The 18,296-nt window shown below is 40.1% G+C and overlaps 2 long non-coding RNA genes across 2 annotated transcripts; both read right to left on the reverse strand.

Annotated features, from left to right (window-relative positions):
* Positions 1 to 2,738: 2,738 nt before the first annotated feature.
* Positions 2,739 to 15,321, reverse strand: LOC139690853 (uncharacterized). Its single transcript, XR_011701514.1, has 3 exons — positions 15,187 to 15,321; positions 6,124 to 6,163; positions 2,739 to 5,425 (listed from the first exon to the last, which is right to left on the reverse strand). It is a non-coding gene; the product is annotated as an uncharacterized lncRNA (long non-coding RNA).
* Positions 15,322 to 15,384: 63 nt separating this feature from the next.
* LOC139701041 (uncharacterized) lies at positions 15,385 to 17,862 on the reverse strand. The gene is made up of 3 exons (XR_011703918.1): positions 17,746 to 17,862; positions 16,661 to 16,888; positions 15,385 to 15,438 (listed from the first exon to the last, which is right to left on the reverse strand). It is a non-coding gene; the product is annotated as an uncharacterized lncRNA (long non-coding RNA).
* Between the last annotated feature and the right edge of the window lie 434 nt (positions 17,863 to 18,296).

The following is an 18,296-nucleotide window of genomic DNA, read 5'->3' on the forward strand; positions in this document are numbered from 1 at the left end:
GAACAAATTAAGGTAATCGGAACTTCATTAGCGACCAAATTCGCACTCTCGCGTGATGAACCCCGCTGGTGGATCATAGGACCGCAGAACCAGCTGAAAGATCTAACTCTTAGGTTTCCCACATGTCAAAGGAACACAAAACAAAAGTAGAACGAGAAGTCGCAAATCGTAACTACTACTAGATAGACTTTTTCTCTATTGGCAGCACAAATACATTCCGGGATGCAAGAGATCACAACGAACGCGGATCACTCTCCTCCTCACACGTAGTTCTTATACAGAATTAGAGCCGCTCAATAGAATAGACCATGAAACAATCATTATTTTCAGACACGGTGAGGAAAGATTTGTCCTATTCTAAGTTTAATATATCGACCGTCTTCGCAATTATAATTAGGTGTCTGTCTTGGAGGATTAAAAAATAGGCGCCACTGTTCACTTATGAGACAAAAGAGAGCCGAATAAAGGAAAAACCTGAGTTATAGGAAGAGTTAGAGGAAAGTAGGGAGAGAGGATTCCTTCGTGTTAACCCACACCAGAAAAAAAAATCATCTTTTAAAATATAAATTTCAAGAGACTCAGTACCAGCCCACGCGGCAACGAGGCGGTGCACTAGAAGGCAGGCGGCGGTCGCCGCCGTAAAGATCTATCCTCCCCTTTTCCCTATCTCTCATCACCCCGCCCAGCATTGCCATCTCCACAAAATAGAAGAAATAATTGGGAAAGAGGTGGCTTGGGGAGCGCACGTTTGGAAAAAGAAGAAGAACATTTGGGCGTAGTTAGCTCGCGTGGGACGGAGAGGAACCAGGGGATTTTCGTGTTGTGTGGTGGAGGAGGTGGAATAAGAAAAAGAGAATAAATACAAGGAGGGAGGAGCAAGAGAAAGGAAGAAAGTGGGAGGTGGAGATTGAGAGAGAGAGAGAGAGAGATATAAAAAGATGAAAGAGGAGGTGGGTGGATGAAGGGGTGGGCAATCGTATTTCGAGGCCGCTCACCTGTTGAATGAGGTTCGTGAACCGTTCCGCCACCGCCCCGCGAAGGCCGTACCCGTCCCTCGGCGTAGGGGCAGACCGCCCCCGGCGGCCCGAAGCCCAGCAGAACGAGCGCCATCAGGAGGACCGGGATGCGAAGCTGGGTCCTCGCGGAACCCATGGCCGTTCCCATCCGCTCCTCTCCCACTTCGTTTAATGCTCTCCGAAAAATAGGTGGGTACCCCCTCCCGTCAAAGAAAGGCACACCTCCGCCAATTTCCCGCCGAAGACTTGAGACACACACACGTTTTTATTTTCGCGGGGGAGGAGTGTACGCAAGCGCGAAGGGGGAAGCCGTTCAAGGGAGGGCAAAGCTCCGTCTGCCGGAGGCCAAGAAACAAAATTATACAGCCGGCGCTTGAGCTAGAGAGTGGGGAAACGAATTCGGTGCCTGATCCTTAGTCAAGCATCCAGTTACTTGCAGGCGGGGATGCTTAGTACTGTCAACAGTATTTGTGAAAAATCTTTGACTCCAGACCCACCACAACGCTGCACCTGAGTCAATTAAAGGAATCCTCGACCTCAGCCCTGTTTGTCTCCAAGCCCTTTCCGTTAAAAAAACTCTCTGCCAACTCTCCTCTCGATATAGTTTTTAATTTCTCAAAATCTAGAAGGGAAGGTTTTCTGAGAGACCCTAAATGGTTAATTAGTTGATCCCTCGAGTGCAAGAGAAAAACGCGGAATAGCTACATCATGCTCTGGTTCCTGCGGAGCCTCAGCTGCCGGGAGTTTTCGGCACCGGCTGGCGACCGGAGACTCGGATCAAATTGGAGGGCAAATCAACCCTATCCCCCACCTGAGATATCGTGCAGAGGTGAAGCGAACACCCGATGATTGCCCAATTTTTGTTAATGAATTCACCTTTCGCCACTAAGTCTGCAAGGAACTGTGAGTGGCAGTGCTTTCGCCGTGAACACGGCGAATGCTAAAGACTCCAGATAAAAAAAAATTAAGACCTCCAGGGTCCGTTTCTCTACAACGACATCTGCGCCACCCCCGTGCAGACGCGATCTTTCCGCACACGACACGCGTTGAACACGATGCCCGCCGGACGGGTGCGAGAGAAGGAGAGTGGATACCGGGCGGAACACGCACGGACGACTGAAGACACTTTCAAAGGGACGCGCTCCGCTCGTGACGGGATTGCCGCCCATGCGCGCAGGGATACACGAACCGGCTCTGAAAGAGTGAGCGTAGCAGACGACGCGCCAGCTCACTCGGTCGCAGTAGACCGGCGAGCTTTCCTCCGCCTCCACGCGAGGGACCAATACGGCAGCGTCATCCCGGCGTCGAGGGAGGCGGGGGTGGGGGAATCGGCGGTAAGGAATGGTGAAAGAGCCGGCTTTCGAGTTTCGGCCGTGAAGTATATACAACATTTACCAGAACGCCCGATAATCTTCCTTAATGCTTGCTGAAAAAGGATGAGTTATCATCAGATAATGCTTTTATATTGACTTCAATGTTAAAACCCGAAATCAATTGCACTGACTGCTAACGCTCTGAAAATCTTTTCAAAATCGTACGTATTTGAACCTGACTTCTTGGCTCGTACCGTTCACTTTTGGGGAAAGCGTGCCCTAGCTGCCATCTATTGGTCACAAAGCTGCACTGCCAGAGCACGGATCCGGTACGCGCGGAAGGTTAAAAAGGACTTGAGAACATTTTGAATAAAAACCCTTTGGTTTTTTAAAGAATGATTTTTTAATTTTCCATAACATACACTCACTGACATTTTGTTTTTGATCGATTTTTTTGAGCTGAGGGGCGAAAGATGGTGCTCATCAGTGTTGTGAGATGTCATCTGCTCCACCAATGATATTCTGATGCAGTCATATGTGTGTATCAGTATGTGATATGCATAAGTGATATGAAAAGAATATCCTTGAATATGTTCCTTTCTTGTACCTAAGTGCAATTTTTAGCACACAACATTTTAAATGAATACCATGCATAATTGTTTTGAGATACACATTATGATGCAGTGTTTCATCACAATACAAGTTTGTTCCAGAATTAGTTACCTTGCACACAAAAAGCGACTTAATTTAACTTATTAGTAATCCATCAAACACTGCTACAGTTTTTTTACATTTCGTGGATAAAATGACACAATTGAGAGCATCAACTTCAATTAAGCTTATATCTAAGCAAAAAAGAAAAACACATTTCATAAAAGTTCTTCACAAATAAGCACAAAATACATTCAATGCATTACTTCAAATAAAGACCAGCAGATGATCACATACAGTTGCATTTCATGACCTGGTTTATCTTTGGATAACACGTTGATATGCAAAGAAATGGGGTTTATGAATGAAAATGTTAAATGTGAAGGAAGAAACTTTCATACTGTCACATTTTTACCCATATTTGGCCATTTGATAATGAGTACAGATTTTCTAAAAATCTGGCTCGATTAAATGCACTTAGCTCATTCCCAAAGAGCATAATTTTCAAATGCATAATGGACAACATTTTTAACAACTGTAAAAGGAGGTAAATTCTAGGAAATATGATATGATCAAGTTCATCATTTTTCCAGATAAAAATGAAAAACGCATTTGGAGAGATATGAGTATCTTGGAGGATATGATCCATAATTTCAACTCCCACATTGCCATTCTTTCATTGACAATCCCCTTCCATCAAGTTCTCATGATACCTTGATGTGATAACTGATTCTGGAAATCACTTACATTTGACATCCAAGGATATAGCTATTGGAGACCACATAAGAAATGATTAGAAAGCAATAGAATCCCCACTTTTATGCATTTAGAAATTTTCGCCTCCACAAATAGTCAAGCATGCAAATTATGATAGCAATAGTTCAGAAAAATGCAAGATAACAGACAGACATTTTAGGAGCGGCAAATGTAGTGAGATGGACAGCGGTAATGCCAATCACCAGTATACAAAGAATTGCTTACACATATCACCATGAAACAACTCCAAGTTTCAAAAGCACGCATTGAAACAACAGATTATTTGAATCTTTTTCATATAAAGGCTATGTTTTAAATTTATTTTCATCCCATCAATGCCAATTATTTCCCAAACATCATGAAAAGACTAAATTTTTATATTCAATATTCACACAAACTATCCCCAGTTAAAATCAATAGCTATTGCTAGACCTCTTACATATTTACAACAAACACAGCAAAAATGAAACACTATTAGAGTCCTTATAGTGTCAAAAATAAAGTCTCTATTAATAAAAGGCTATATTTTCAGAAGAACACACATTGACACGCCGCTTTTACTCGGCTTGAAATTTTACAATACAGTACCTTAATAGTATAATTACCTCCCTTCCCTCTAGATCTTGATATTCTCACTAGGTGGCAGGCAGTATGTGGCTGATGACGTTTTTCCTATCCAAAATTATTTAAAGCATTCATGTTTGTAGTAGGAAATTTGGGCTAGAAATCCAAAGACTAAAACAAACAACATTTTCATTAGCTACTACTACTTCTCTTAGGAATTACACTTCACTCCCAACAAAGCTTTGGATCCAGTGTAAGTTTCATCAATTACCCTTTTTCACTCTGACAAGTGAAGCCAGCAATTCCCTCATCAATGATTTTGATATACATGTCCCGAGATTTGGTATTCACACTATTTCTTTTCCTATCGTTTATTTTCTCAATATAACTTTTACAGCCAAAAAGGTATTTTTCTGTCACAAAAAGCAAGATATTGCACTACACTGCTTCTTTCACGACACCAAGGAGACCACAAATTAAAAACAGAGATCACACTGCGCTTGTCGCTGACTGATGCTGTCACAAGTACTTTTTTTTTTAGGAATAAAAATGCATTAAAATCTTGACAATTCACGCACACATGCACACACACACTGTATTTGAAATTTATTTGGATTGTTGAGGGGCTGTAATATGTATGTATGTATGTAATGCAAGGTTAAACAGAAAAGCTAAGTATTCCACACAAAAGATTGAAGTAAAAACCATAACCAAACAGGCACTTTTTGACAACACGACTCTTTTTATTTTTTTGGGTGGGTTTTCATCTCTCCTAATTGGTACCAACATCCAGCAGCATCAAGTGCACAGCAACTGCTGGAATGCCATGTGATCCCATCTTCATTGTCCTGAGTGCTATATTATCAGATATACAGAGTAGAGTGGGGGGATGCGCACAGACTTTTTTCTTAACAATTTTTTTACTTATACCTTAGTGATACTTCAACAGCTCATATAATATCCACGTTGGAATCTGGCTTGCGGCTATATTTTTGTTGCTGGTGCATCAATTCATTTTAAGCAACCATTCCGAGGCTTGATGTCTTGGTTGCCATGTTGGTTGGTAGGGGGTACACCTAAACCATCCAAACTTACTCCCTGCGAGGCACAATACCAGGCCTACCTCTGAAAATAAGGACAAGTGGAATTAGTCCAGTTTCCTTATTTAGATGCACAAATGAGGATAATATACGAGTATTAAATAAAAGGGAACTATTAAACAGGAGGACCCATTGTTAGAAGCAAAATCCAATGATCCGATTGATGGGAATGAATCCAATGATTCATTCCCATCAAAATTATATCCCTCCGTATATTCTGGCTGTGAATGAAATGAATAGGCTTCATGGAAAACTAAGCAATTTTTAATGCTACTAATGGAGTTTAACAGGAGTAAAATTTGTGACTCAATGAGCATCTGAAACTGTTAGTTTATCATAAGGTATGCTGAAGTTAATTCATTTCTGTAGCCAAACTAGATCTATTACGAATCAGCTAATCTCTTCTACTGCACAAAACATTTTAATGCACGTTTGGTCATCTGTCTATTACGGTTAGTGTTTAGAAATTTCTACATGAACACCAAAGATGGGTGTGAACATCAAAGGGGCTATTTGAGTTGCAGTTCTTAGAATGAATTTTATCACTACAAGTTGAGTTTTCATTAATGTCAGGCTATTTTTAGTTTAAAATGAGTATAAATAGTGATGTGATTGCAGCATGTATATTAGACAAGAAAAAAGTGAAAGAGTATTTTCAATAAGACTTATTGTCTTCCTTATTTGTACTAACTATTTTTGTAAGAGGTATTAATTTTCTCTTACCTAAACGAACCATTCGTCCTTCTGGCTGGAGGAGATGTCACTGAAATTAGAGAGGTAATTTCAAATAAAATTTAAATTTCTCACTATATATATACAGTTTATATATATATATATATATATATATATATATATATATATATATATATATATATATATATATATATATATATATATATATAAAGTGTCATGAATAACACCTCTCAAAGGAATTTACTATATTTTCATTTGGAAGATAACATAAAAACAAATGAAAAATAGAAGAAATAAATAAGAAGTCATGTAAATCAAATGAAGAAACAACATTATATTTTATATGGATGATGTTTAAAAATGAACATGAGAAAAACAAGAAAATTTTAAATGGTGTATGATACACCAAATGGATTCTATTCCCAAATTTAAGGAATTTAATGGGTAAAAAGGTAATAAATAAAATGTTTTTCATTGAATACCTATTTCTAGAAATAGGAATATTGAACACATTTCATTACCATTCAGACAGTTAGCAGATACAAATTTCAATAAGTGAAATGAATGATATATTTACAAAAAATTAATACTCAAGAGTAAATCATTCGTTGGAATAATAATTGGTAGAACATTAGCATGCACTAGTACCTCTAAGTACATAAAGCTAGAATATTAATTAGATAGCTAGATTAAGCTTAATTGATGATTCTTGTCCAATGTTGAGTAAATTTTTCTTCACATTAGTGCTGGAATTTATTTATACATAGATATGGCCGGTTATGGTTTCCCAGGAAGATCTGGTACACAAAAGGTTTGGTGCAGCTGCTGGTGCCCAGAGAGGCTTCCAATGCTCTGCCCCTGGACTACCGCGACCCACTCACTCACACACACACACACACACACACTCTCACTCTCATATATAAATATAAATATATATATATATATATTATATATATATATATATATATTATATATACACACAATATATTTAGCCAAGCTACTAAACTACAGGTATGATTGGGGTTAGCGATTGAGTAAAATTCATGATTTCTTGGTCAAGATGCATCAATAGCTGAATTGCCCGTTGATTGATGGATTGATAGCATTGACTGGCTAAGCCGGCGGAGTGATTCCAATGTGATCCTTCAATTGGACCTTTTAATTCCCAGTATGAAGTACAACTGAGGAATTGGGCGTCGATCCGAGTAAATACTCCTGGTGGATATTCCCAGGACTTTAGGGATCTCGACTTCCACCAATGTAGCCCGGGGTTCGTATTCCGCCCGGGACATTATGAATTTTTGTTCAGTGGTGTTATCATAACAAAATTTTTGATACGAATTAAGCGAGGTTGTTATTAATCGAACCTGTTATATTCCCTCTTGCCCCTTTTTACGCTTGGGAACTATTTCGTTGGTAAAATAAAGACGGATGTGAGGAAAAAACTGCCATCATAGTGTGACAGATTGGGATTATATGCGAGAAAGGAGGGTTGTGTTTGAGCAAACATTTTGATTGAAACACTAATGAATGAGTCATAATTTATACGCACAATGGCGGAAGATCTTGAATTCCACACCATTTTTATGGGACCATTTTGAAAGGATCTCAAACACACACTTCGAAACGGGTGATAGGCTTAAAAGGATGGAGGACGAATAATTTCATGGATGGGCTGAAATCCGAAGGGTCCAAGTTATGCATATAGTACATTCCTTTTCCTCCATCCTCAATCCAGGTAAAGCTCTTATCCATTCTTTGTTCATTCAGAAAAAAATTCTTGTGAGCAAATCCCACCCTTGATCCCATCCAAAGCAACTGGATTGAAAACGCAAAGCTCGACATTTCACTTTTTAGAGACGTTTTTTATTTTCATCTCATCATCAACACTGGATATGAATCATAAGATTAATTTGTCATAGTATTCTACTCAACTCTAACAGTTAATCTGTTCTCGATTTATTTCGATTCAAGTTAAATATCTATATGAATTATAATTGCAATTAAACCGGTGAAAACATTCCCTTTCTTCTCTTTCGTCAATCGCATGCCTCCTGCAGCACCTTCGGTTATCTTCAGCTCGCACACTGTTATTAGTTCTTCCGACACCCAATACCTCTAATTGTTTGAGCTTAGTTACCTTCAATTATCTATTAACAAGTGCATTGATTTTCTGTGATTATTGTGGCTCCGATTTCATTTTCTCCTATTTTATTCTCGCCACGTTCCGCCGTTAATAAACTCTGCTCTCAATATAGTACCTATGCGTCGATACGTAAGTGCTGAGTGGTTGGTTCAGGACATGATTATTTCTAAGCTGCTAAGGACGAATATTATTCGGCGCTCAGGATAAATGCTATTAAATCCAAGCTTAATAAACTTTTTTCCCATTAACTATTTGGAAATATACAGTGAAAGTTTAAAACCATGAGAACTTTGGAGGCGACCAACAGGGATGCCATGAACACTTTAGAATTTTTTCTGTAATAAAATATGGTTTTTGGCTTTTAATCAGACACGCACCGCAGGACACTTGAGTTAGAATTTATTAATTAATACGGTAGAAATAGAGGTTTTATAAGTAATAGAAACAGTGTTCTTTTAAGGTAGGTAAATCGTTATTTCATTTTCGGTCGATGTTCGGATATTCGAGCCAATTTTCCAAATTGAGCTGCTATTTTTGAATTTTGCTGGAATTGGTTCATCTTGAAACAGGGTGGATTTCACTTACTAGCTAAAGGTTGTGATTCCACTTGAAAGGCAGATGTTATTGTATGAGATACGAGGTTCGACATGAGCGACGCACGGAGAGTGGTATGATTGATTATTCTGAACATATTCTTGTAGCTCATGTATTCTTTCCTCTTACACTACATTCCTATATTGGACCATCATACATTGTATATTGCCTTTTAGTCACGCACTAATGATTATCACTTTTTGATTTAACTATTCCAATGACTGCTCATGTTTTCAAGAACAAATCACCTAGTCACCTGATTGAACATAGATTCATTTTCGAACACTGAAAACAGGAAAGAAATTAGTTTATCCGCTGCAGGCACTCATGTAGGTCACGTATCCTCTGCAGCCCGTAAGGAACACGAAACATACTGCCTTGAGCTGTTCCAGGATCGAAAGCCGATTTTAAATTTGTTATTGTAATTACCTTATGAAATATAATTGCTGACCTACAAAATGCATCACAGGATGGAAAAGTCTGCTGGCTGAATTGGGGCGAGGTTCATTTGAAGGCAATAGATTAAACGACGGAAGGAAAGTATTGAAAACAGCGAATGTGGGATTACTCCTACAGTTACATCAATTATTTTTATCCCAGCTTATATTTTAAAATTCCACTGCGAAGATACAATAAGATGAATAGGATCATAATCACCAAATTAATCTACCATAAGCTTGTTTTGATAGGTGAGGGTATAGTTCACGTCGTACTAAGCCCACGCCGAGTTTCGCACACTAAGGGTTGGGAGCCAGTTTCTATCCGTGTGCCGCATGTGGTCTGTCAGGAAGAAACCAAACAAAATCCTAACCATCGGTAGTCACAATGCTTGGTAAAGCCGAGGGTACTAAAATTGAACTGTTCGCTGTGGTCACTAGCCGAGCTACCTCACTCGAATACCGAGCCAACAGAGAAATATGGTGGATATTGGAAGCATTAAATTTAGGAACCCACTTCTTCCAAAGCTTAAAGAACTTTTTTAATACAATCCCTATTAGTCCGATTCGTATAATTACCCCGTCAGTTGCCGTCCGATGGCCTAAATATTATTATTATAGAAGTATGCAGCACTTTTGCATGCACGTATTGGGTATTGTCATAAGCCACTCCTATGCTTGGTGTCTCGTATTCCGATATGTTAACCAATGGCACTTCCTGTGACGTGGTCATGGCCCTTTACTCGTTTTACACGCCTTTGCAGTTTTTCGTACCCGCACTGCACGATCCCAACTAAATCTGAGTGAACCGGCGGCCTATGACGTACGCCTGCATGAAGCTGCAGACAGTGTACAGCGGGGCTGCAGCTCTCCTTGACTGTGACCTTCCGCTGTTCACCCGAACTAAAGGTGCATAGATCACACGTGCGCCAACTTCTAAGGCCCCACTTAAATTCCCACGGGACCGTCATCAGCCTGCGGCAGGTCGCCACGACACTCACCTCCCCGAAGACACCCTTGCCCACCTGCGCACATGGAACTGAAGGTCGTGTATTAAAACAAGGCAGTGTTTGGGGAGGGGGGACTTTATTCCCGGCCAATCGTCGACCAACTTCCATCGGGAAATTAATCCGTAGAAAGATTTATCCAGCTAAGAGCAGAGATATTAACAAGGACACTTTACTGACCGGAGACAAGGCCACTCTAATTCGTGTAATCGAAAAACAATTTTATATTTTAACCTCTCCCATCCCTAAGTCAGTGCTTTCAAAGCCAGAATAAAATGAATTTGATGCACGCACTTGGAATTCTGACATTTAGTTTTACTCCAATGGTTTAATTTAAAACAAGCAGTACTCATCCTTGAATAGCGCAGGTCGTAGTACACACAATATGATGGTAGAGATCGACAGAATTGTGACACTAATTCTATGATTTACATCGTGGTATTGGTGCTATCTTACAAGTTTGTGGATATTTTATATAAAATAATTCAATGTGGCGGTTTTATAACACTATGTGATCATTAAAGGATTTCTACGCTATAAAAGGATTAAAACTCAAAATGATCACAAAATGATTTCAAATCAAAACTTTCCGGGTGTGGGTCTTGAAAGAATTTCTTTAGAAAGTGATTCTGTTTCCGATCAGGATAAAATAAAATTCACTTTTATTTTCATTTAAATAGAAAGTTATGAATTCTCTAGCAAAATATTCTTCGTAAAATTACTGAAACTCATGCACTTTTGAAAATTTTAATTACAATCTAAGATCATACCTGAAAGGTAAGATTAGGAACCAATATTTTTGGCACTGAGATCTAATGTCTCATCTTTCAAGCTTCTATCGACATGGGCTCGATAACTAAAGGGTTTGAATAGATGCTTTTATCTATTCATTTTGCTATAATTTGATTTAAGACTCGAAGTTTTACTCTCGTAATGAGAGACAATGGGATTGGAAACACGCAATCGGTACATACAGGGTTCGTCCGGAAAATAAGTGTACTGATTTTTTCCCGCCGCTCCAGGAGCGCCCAGCACCGCTCTGACGGGCTGCGATTGGAGGGGGGTATGTTGGCAAGCGACACTGAAAAAGGCAGTCGGCTCTGAGCTGTGGTGTAGTGAGGAGCTCAGTTAACGCGAACCTCCACGCTCGACCCACGTCACGGAACGCGATGCCGAAGTTTTTGGAGCAGCGTTATTCCATCAAATTTGCGGTAAAGCTTGGGAAATCGTCTACCGAAACTGTCGGTATGATTAACCAGGCTTACGGGGAGTCAGCCATGTCCAGAAACATGATCTTTCGGTGGCACAAGATGTTCGTGGAGGGCAGAGAAGAGGTCGACGACGAACCACGGCCTGGACGCCCATCAACGACACTCACCGACGAAAATGTGCGAAAAGTTCGCGATGTACTGAACTCTGATCGTCGTCTTAGTGTTCGGATGATAGCAGAGCAGTGTAATGTGCCAAAAACAATAGTGCACGAGTCGCCCGCGTCCGGCCAGCGATCAAAAACATCTGGCGGCTGCATCACGACAATGCGCCGTCTCACACCGCGCTTGTCGTGTCGGACTTCTTGGCCAAGCACGGCGTGGCAACGCTGCCGCACCCGCCCTACAGCCCGGACTTGGCACCACCGGACTTCTTTCTGTTCCCGAAGATAAAGAGGAGTTTGAAAGGAACGCGATACGGGACTTTGGACGCCGTCAAAGAGGCCGTGACGACGTGTCTTCGAGAGGTTCCCGATGATGCCTTCGCGGGAGCGTTCCAGGAATGGGAACGCCGCTGGAACAAGTGTATCGACTCACAAGGGTCCTATTTTGAGGAATATTAGCTTAAGATATGTAAAAGTGTAATAAATTTTTTTTCCTGAGCTCAGTACACTTATTTTCCGGACGAACCCTGTACACACCTCGTTGGCCAATAGTTATGTTACAAGTATCGAGACTACAGAATACTGATGGAAATCCAAAATTCACCCAGTTGCTTAACCATCAAGAGTCCGAAGGTCGGAAGAGTTCCATCATTTACTTCCCAGGCAATTTCCTGCTTCAGTTGGAACGATTCGAACTAATGCTTAATTTGAACCCAAATTACGTAACCAAAAAGGGGCTCTAGAAAAACGTAGTTTCTACTGCTCGCTTGCGCGAAGAACCCTCTCGTTTCATGGTCATTTCATACCACTCCCTTGTTCCACATCCCGACACCTTTCGACTGCGCCAACGCCGCGGTACCAGAAGTGCCTAATGCATCCGCTGGACTTGGTTACGCATCGATGGTACGACGAATCGGACAGGGGCATCGTTGATTTGCGCTCAACCCGCTGGAAGCTCGTGTTTACTGAGTTATGCCCCTTCACGATCCTGACATTTCGTTTCGAACGATTTTATCAGGAACGCATTCGGATGCACAATATTCTCAAAGCTCATCATGATTTCTGCGCAAATAGACGGAATTGCAACGTTCGGTCTGCGCTGACAGAGAATTTTATAAATCGACGGTCGCGAATCGCTACTCGCCCATCACAAGGGCGCTTCTTTTACAATCGCGCTGCTTTTACAATCGCGCTTCTTTTACAATGGGCGCTCGGAGGCAGCTCTGCATTTTTTTATGATGGAGTGAGGGAAAGAGAGAGGAAAGCGGGGGAAGAGGGGGGCGGAGAGATGAGAGAGATGGTTTGATTCGCACCATTAAACCTGATAGTCAAAGAACTAGTAACGTACATCACGATCGATCATTGAGTGGATTGAATATTTTAAGTCAGGCCGGTGTGTCGAAATTGGCGGTACGAGGCCCAAAGAGTAACTTTGACGTTTGTCTAGACGCAATGTTAATTTACCCAAACAATTTCACCCATACAGTGGAAATGTTTATGCATATTTCATATTTCTGAAACATTCGTCTATTATTTCTATAGCCATAAAAATTCGTGGAAGCTTTAGTAAACAGTGCTGAGGAATCATATTCGAATTTTATAAGTTTCCGAACAAAGGCCCTGACAATTCCTAATATTCAAAGAAAATAATAAATGTTGGCATATTTGACTCAATAAACTGATAAACCTCCGTACAGAGAATGAATCATGGGGAGAAACCTTTCACCAGATGAGATTCTCCTTTAAAATATGCTATTTTCTATTCCCAAAATACTAAAGGGAGGCCGAGAAAGAACTAGCAGACTTGACAGAAGCCGAAACCCATTACGATTCGTCCCTATTCTTCAAAATGACATTGTTTTCTTGGGGTTCCATTTTGTGACGTATTTAGTCTCCTTCTTTTGTATTTTTAAATATTCATTGAATGCTCACAGGCAGTATTAATCACATGAAAATTTTCGACACTCAACAATATTGCTACTTTGTCATGTAGTCATGTGTAACAATTTTTATAAATGATACATTCCACGAAATATCGTGGTTTGTATGGCTGCACTACCAATTCTAATTTGCAAAGCAAAACATTTGATGAAACGATTGAAGCCCTAGCCATGCACTTCTCTTTCCGTGAAACCTCGGGATGCTTAGGCTCGACAAACTGATGAGTGTCGCGTCCTGCACGCGTCAGCGTCAAACACCAAAAGGCCACGGAGAGTGTGTGCAGAAAACTTTGTTAAAACGTCTGCTGACATGTGGGGAGTCATCCCATCCATAGAAGTGAAAAATTAATTGGATGCATTATCGTGGAAGAGGGTGTATTTCCCGTTTCAATGGTGGTGTATTATTATTTAAAGAAATGGAATTTTGTGAGTCATCTTCTCAGACTCAGATTTTGGAAGTACCGTATAATGAACCCCAGTATTGATATATCAAGTTTTAAGTAATCTCAGTGAATTTTTTTATAAGTAGAGTGAAGCAAAGCAAAATTTCAGCGCTAAAAGAGAGCATTTATTTGTTCTAATAGCTTTGCCGCAGGCCGAAAGCATCTGGTATCAACATATTTTACCTGAATACGTTTAACTACTAACATAGCAAATAAAACTTTTCGTGGAACTCGAGGAGTTTGCCTTCGCTCTTCTCAGCAAAAAACTTACTTCCCCAGTTGTTTATTCAGGCTTCGTTTGCCTACATTTTTTTCCCTAACCTCAATCGAAGGTCTGCCTACATTAATTACAGCCAATGACGTGGCCACCGTTCCAAATTCCTGACTCTGAAGCATGAGAACATTTAAGTTTTGATTTTGAATTCTCAATGGAACTTGAATGACCAGTTTACACCGAGACCTTGCGGTGAACATGCTATTTCAATAAAGGTGAGATTTATTCTGTGTTAGATGAATTGGATATGGAGAATTATTAATCGTGACCGAAACTCACGAGATACGATAAATCTTTAAATCTCATATCATATCTAAGGTTATTATAGAAGAGCAAGAAAAAATACTGACCGAAAGGAAAAACATGCACTGACTTTCTTTGCCGAAAGTTATGAGATATCGTGGAAGGCTGACAAAGAAGCTTATCTCAGGGTCACTATCATGTAAAGGTGGATTTACATTTTCCGAAAGTCAGTAGAGTTACATCAGTTATTAATATTGTATTCGTTTCTCATGCTCCTAGAATATTCGAAGCTAAAAGCATTTAGAAACATATTTGCCCGAGGATTATGATGCGTATTTTTGTGCACATTTTCCGATGAAGCAATCATTACGTTTGTTTCTTCCGCTATCGATAACCCTACAATTGCTACAGTCTGAGGAACGGGAATATAATTTGGGTAAGAGATGCAGGAGGAGGATCGGAAGAGAACAGTGAAGCCTTCATTTGACGGAAATTAATTCCAACTAATTAAGGCAATAAAAAATATAAAATGCACAATTGTGGTCGGAGTTTTCCATTCACATCGTTTGAAGGGATGAGGGAACTCCAATTCACTCACAGGAAGACTGGGTAGAGCTACCGCTCTTAGTGCACTCACCTGTCCGAACCCGAACTCCTCACTTTGCCAGGCAGCAGAGGTGGGCCCGGAAGCCGCTGCAGTACCCGATGACCCGGCCCGCAGGGAGAAGCAGGTTTCCCGGCGGGAACACTCGTGTGGCGCCCGGAAACGGGACCTGTGTCGTCCCGCCGCCTGCCCCCACAATAGTCGTCCCGCCCCCCGCCAATCCTCCCATCCCCACTCCGCCCATCGTCCCCGTCCCGCTCCCGTTCCACCCACGGATCTGGTGGACTGCATGGCGCAGGGCGAGGGAAAACAAAAGAACAACAGGTTGCGCTGAATTCCTTCTCCGTGGCTCATTCCAAGTGGATCAATTTATATCTTTGAATTTTTTGATAAGGAAACAAATTATGCTTCGAGAGTAAGCATTTCTTATTTAGCTTCGAATATTTCACCGAAGGTCCTTTCCTTCCGGAAAGCGTACTTACAATAATAAATGAAATTGTCTTTTTAACTTTAAGACACATTCCCACATCCAATCTGCCAAGGAATATTTTCAGATGTATTGGTAATTAATTGATAAACATGACACAATTACCATATTAAATGCAAAGAGCCGGATAATTGGTTTGATTTCTCCTCCAATATGACAAAACAGAGTACCTAATTTCATGGAAACATATTTAATAACGTTAATGCCACAGTACGTACTTACATCAGTCGTACGAATTTAGGTATGCTATAAAAATGACGACAATATATCTAGTTGATAATTTAAATAATAATTTTTATGTTTGATTGATAGGATTTATGCCTGAAACCTTTGGGGACAAATAAACACCATACAAAGTTTTATCAAATAGGAAAATCTAATTAAGCATCCTCATAGAGGTTGCATATACTTGTTTTAACTTGTTCATACGTGTTTGTACTTGTTGCTCATATTCAACACACAAAATAATCCATATTGACAACAAATATAAAACCGAAAGGATAGGTTTGATTATTCATTGATTACTTCGTTGTCAACAGAATCTCTAGAGAAGAAATTATATAGAGATTTGGGACTGTCGTGACGACGAAGTATTTAAACCACAAATATAGTGACAAGGTATGTTTCATTAAATTTCGGCCTTGATTACTATACTACTTAGGCATATAATAAATACGTTTATAAATTTCATAGGAGGGTACTAAGGACATCAGTAGGAGTATACGGGAGAGTCAACAACTTTTTAAGTTTAAATTAATGTAGGAATATAAAATTGGAGTTACAGAAAACCTTTATTGCTCGAGTCTGCTCCCCTGTAATCATCACAACGAGAATTTAGATAAGTTCCCAATTTACTTTCTTTTTTATATAGGGATGTATTGTCAATTAAAAAAATACACCGTTCCCACTATTTCTTGAATTGCCAATTCTTTCACTGTGGCATTACCCAGAATTGCCCTTTGGGAGTCTGCCTTTCTTGCTTTTTGGCATTATTACAGTTTGCGTGTCGCCGGCACTTACGCGGATAGGCCGAGGTGGAATTGGCGGATGACAAAAGCTGCTGCTGTTGTGACTGGGCGTTCGCAGAAGCTGTTGAGGACGAGGCAGCCCCGGAGGGCACTGCCCTCTGGCGTCTGCACACGCAAAGCACCACGGCGGCAACAGCGGCGCACAGCGCCAGCAGAGTTCCGACGGCCACAGCAGCAAACACGGGCACGCTCATCCCCAGGATACTGCCGGAGTCGTTGCCTTTTATTGAAGCAGAAGAAAGAGAGACGCTTTTTAAAAGAAAGAGCTCTCGAAGTATGGGGAACGTGTAAATGATAGTGAACAGCACGCGGGGTTGTATGGGACCACGGGGACTCCAGTTGCACTCAACCATTAATTCCATAACTTTTCGGAGCACTGGATTCGTGTGAAGGACATAACCTCATTCCCTTTGTACACACCGACCTGTATCCAGTGCTTACGTACGGCTTTTACTTTTTGAATTTGAAAATAAATAACTTTTTTCCCATTGGAACGATTACTCAAAAAGTCCTCAAGCATGGCCCGAATTTCTCTTAGATGATACTAGCTGGAATAATGAGGCTATAAGAAATTTACTATCAGAAGGATTTGGATACAGGCAGGAACAATGATTTCCTTCTCTTAGTAATTAAAATATGTATACAGTATATATTGCATAATGCAGAAAGAGAATAATATTCCTTTAATGAGGAAAATAGACGATGATGGGAGATAATATTCGATCTTGACATATTGGAAAACCTTTATAAGCATTTAATAATAGGAAAAGAAAAGTGCTCAGTGATGGACCCATCCATTTAATGATTCTAGTCTTTTCTACACATTATTTCAAAACTTAGCGCATTCAAATATTTTATGATCGATGATTTATCTCGTCATTAATTCGTAATTATTTGCGGTAGCATAATGCTGCTCTAATTTTCTTCTCCAACATTTCTAGTATCATCAAAAATCTTATTTTGTCCTCAAGTAAAATAATTAAGGAGTGATTTTTACTGATTTTGACTGGAGTTTAGCGAGCATGCGGCATAAACGTAATGCAGTTAGGTTTGCATAGCATAAGATCAGAGACTCACGTGTACAGCTGTTACTCGCTTCTTCGTCTGACCCATCGGAGCAATGATTGACGTCATCACATACGAGATCGTTGTCAATGCAGAACTCCTTTAGGGTACACCGGAAGTCCTTGCAAGCATGTTCTGAAATAAAAAGAATTGAAATGCAGACTTTAGAATACCTTCATCTAAGCTACCAAGATGTGAAGATACCATCACAAGATTTTGACCGTTTTAACACGAACATATTTATACACAGACACGTAGTTATCACATAAGTGGCTAGCTTAAATCTCTGAGTGAATATTATGATACGGAATGTATCAAATAACTGTATAATTAAACTAATTAGGATAATAAATGCATAAAGAGTTCAATAGATTTTGGCAAAATCGTAAACAAGTGAATCAAAACCACTGATCCCACATTTAATCTCTCAACGTCACTCGGGTAAGATCTCTGTTATCCTACCAGAAATATGCGAATATAACGGCTGATGGATCTTTAAAAGGAATATTTGAAATTCATTCCGTCACACCCAGGAATTAACAACGCCAAGTAAAATGATTTTA

The sequence above is a fragment of the Hetaerina americana genome, unplaced genomic scaffold, assembly GCF_022747635.1.
Source record: "Hetaerina americana unplaced genomic scaffold, ioHetAmer1.1.p SCAF_1, whole genome shotgun sequence".
Lineage (NCBI taxonomy): Eukaryota > Metazoa > Arthropoda > Insecta > Odonata > Calopterygidae > Hetaerina > Hetaerina americana.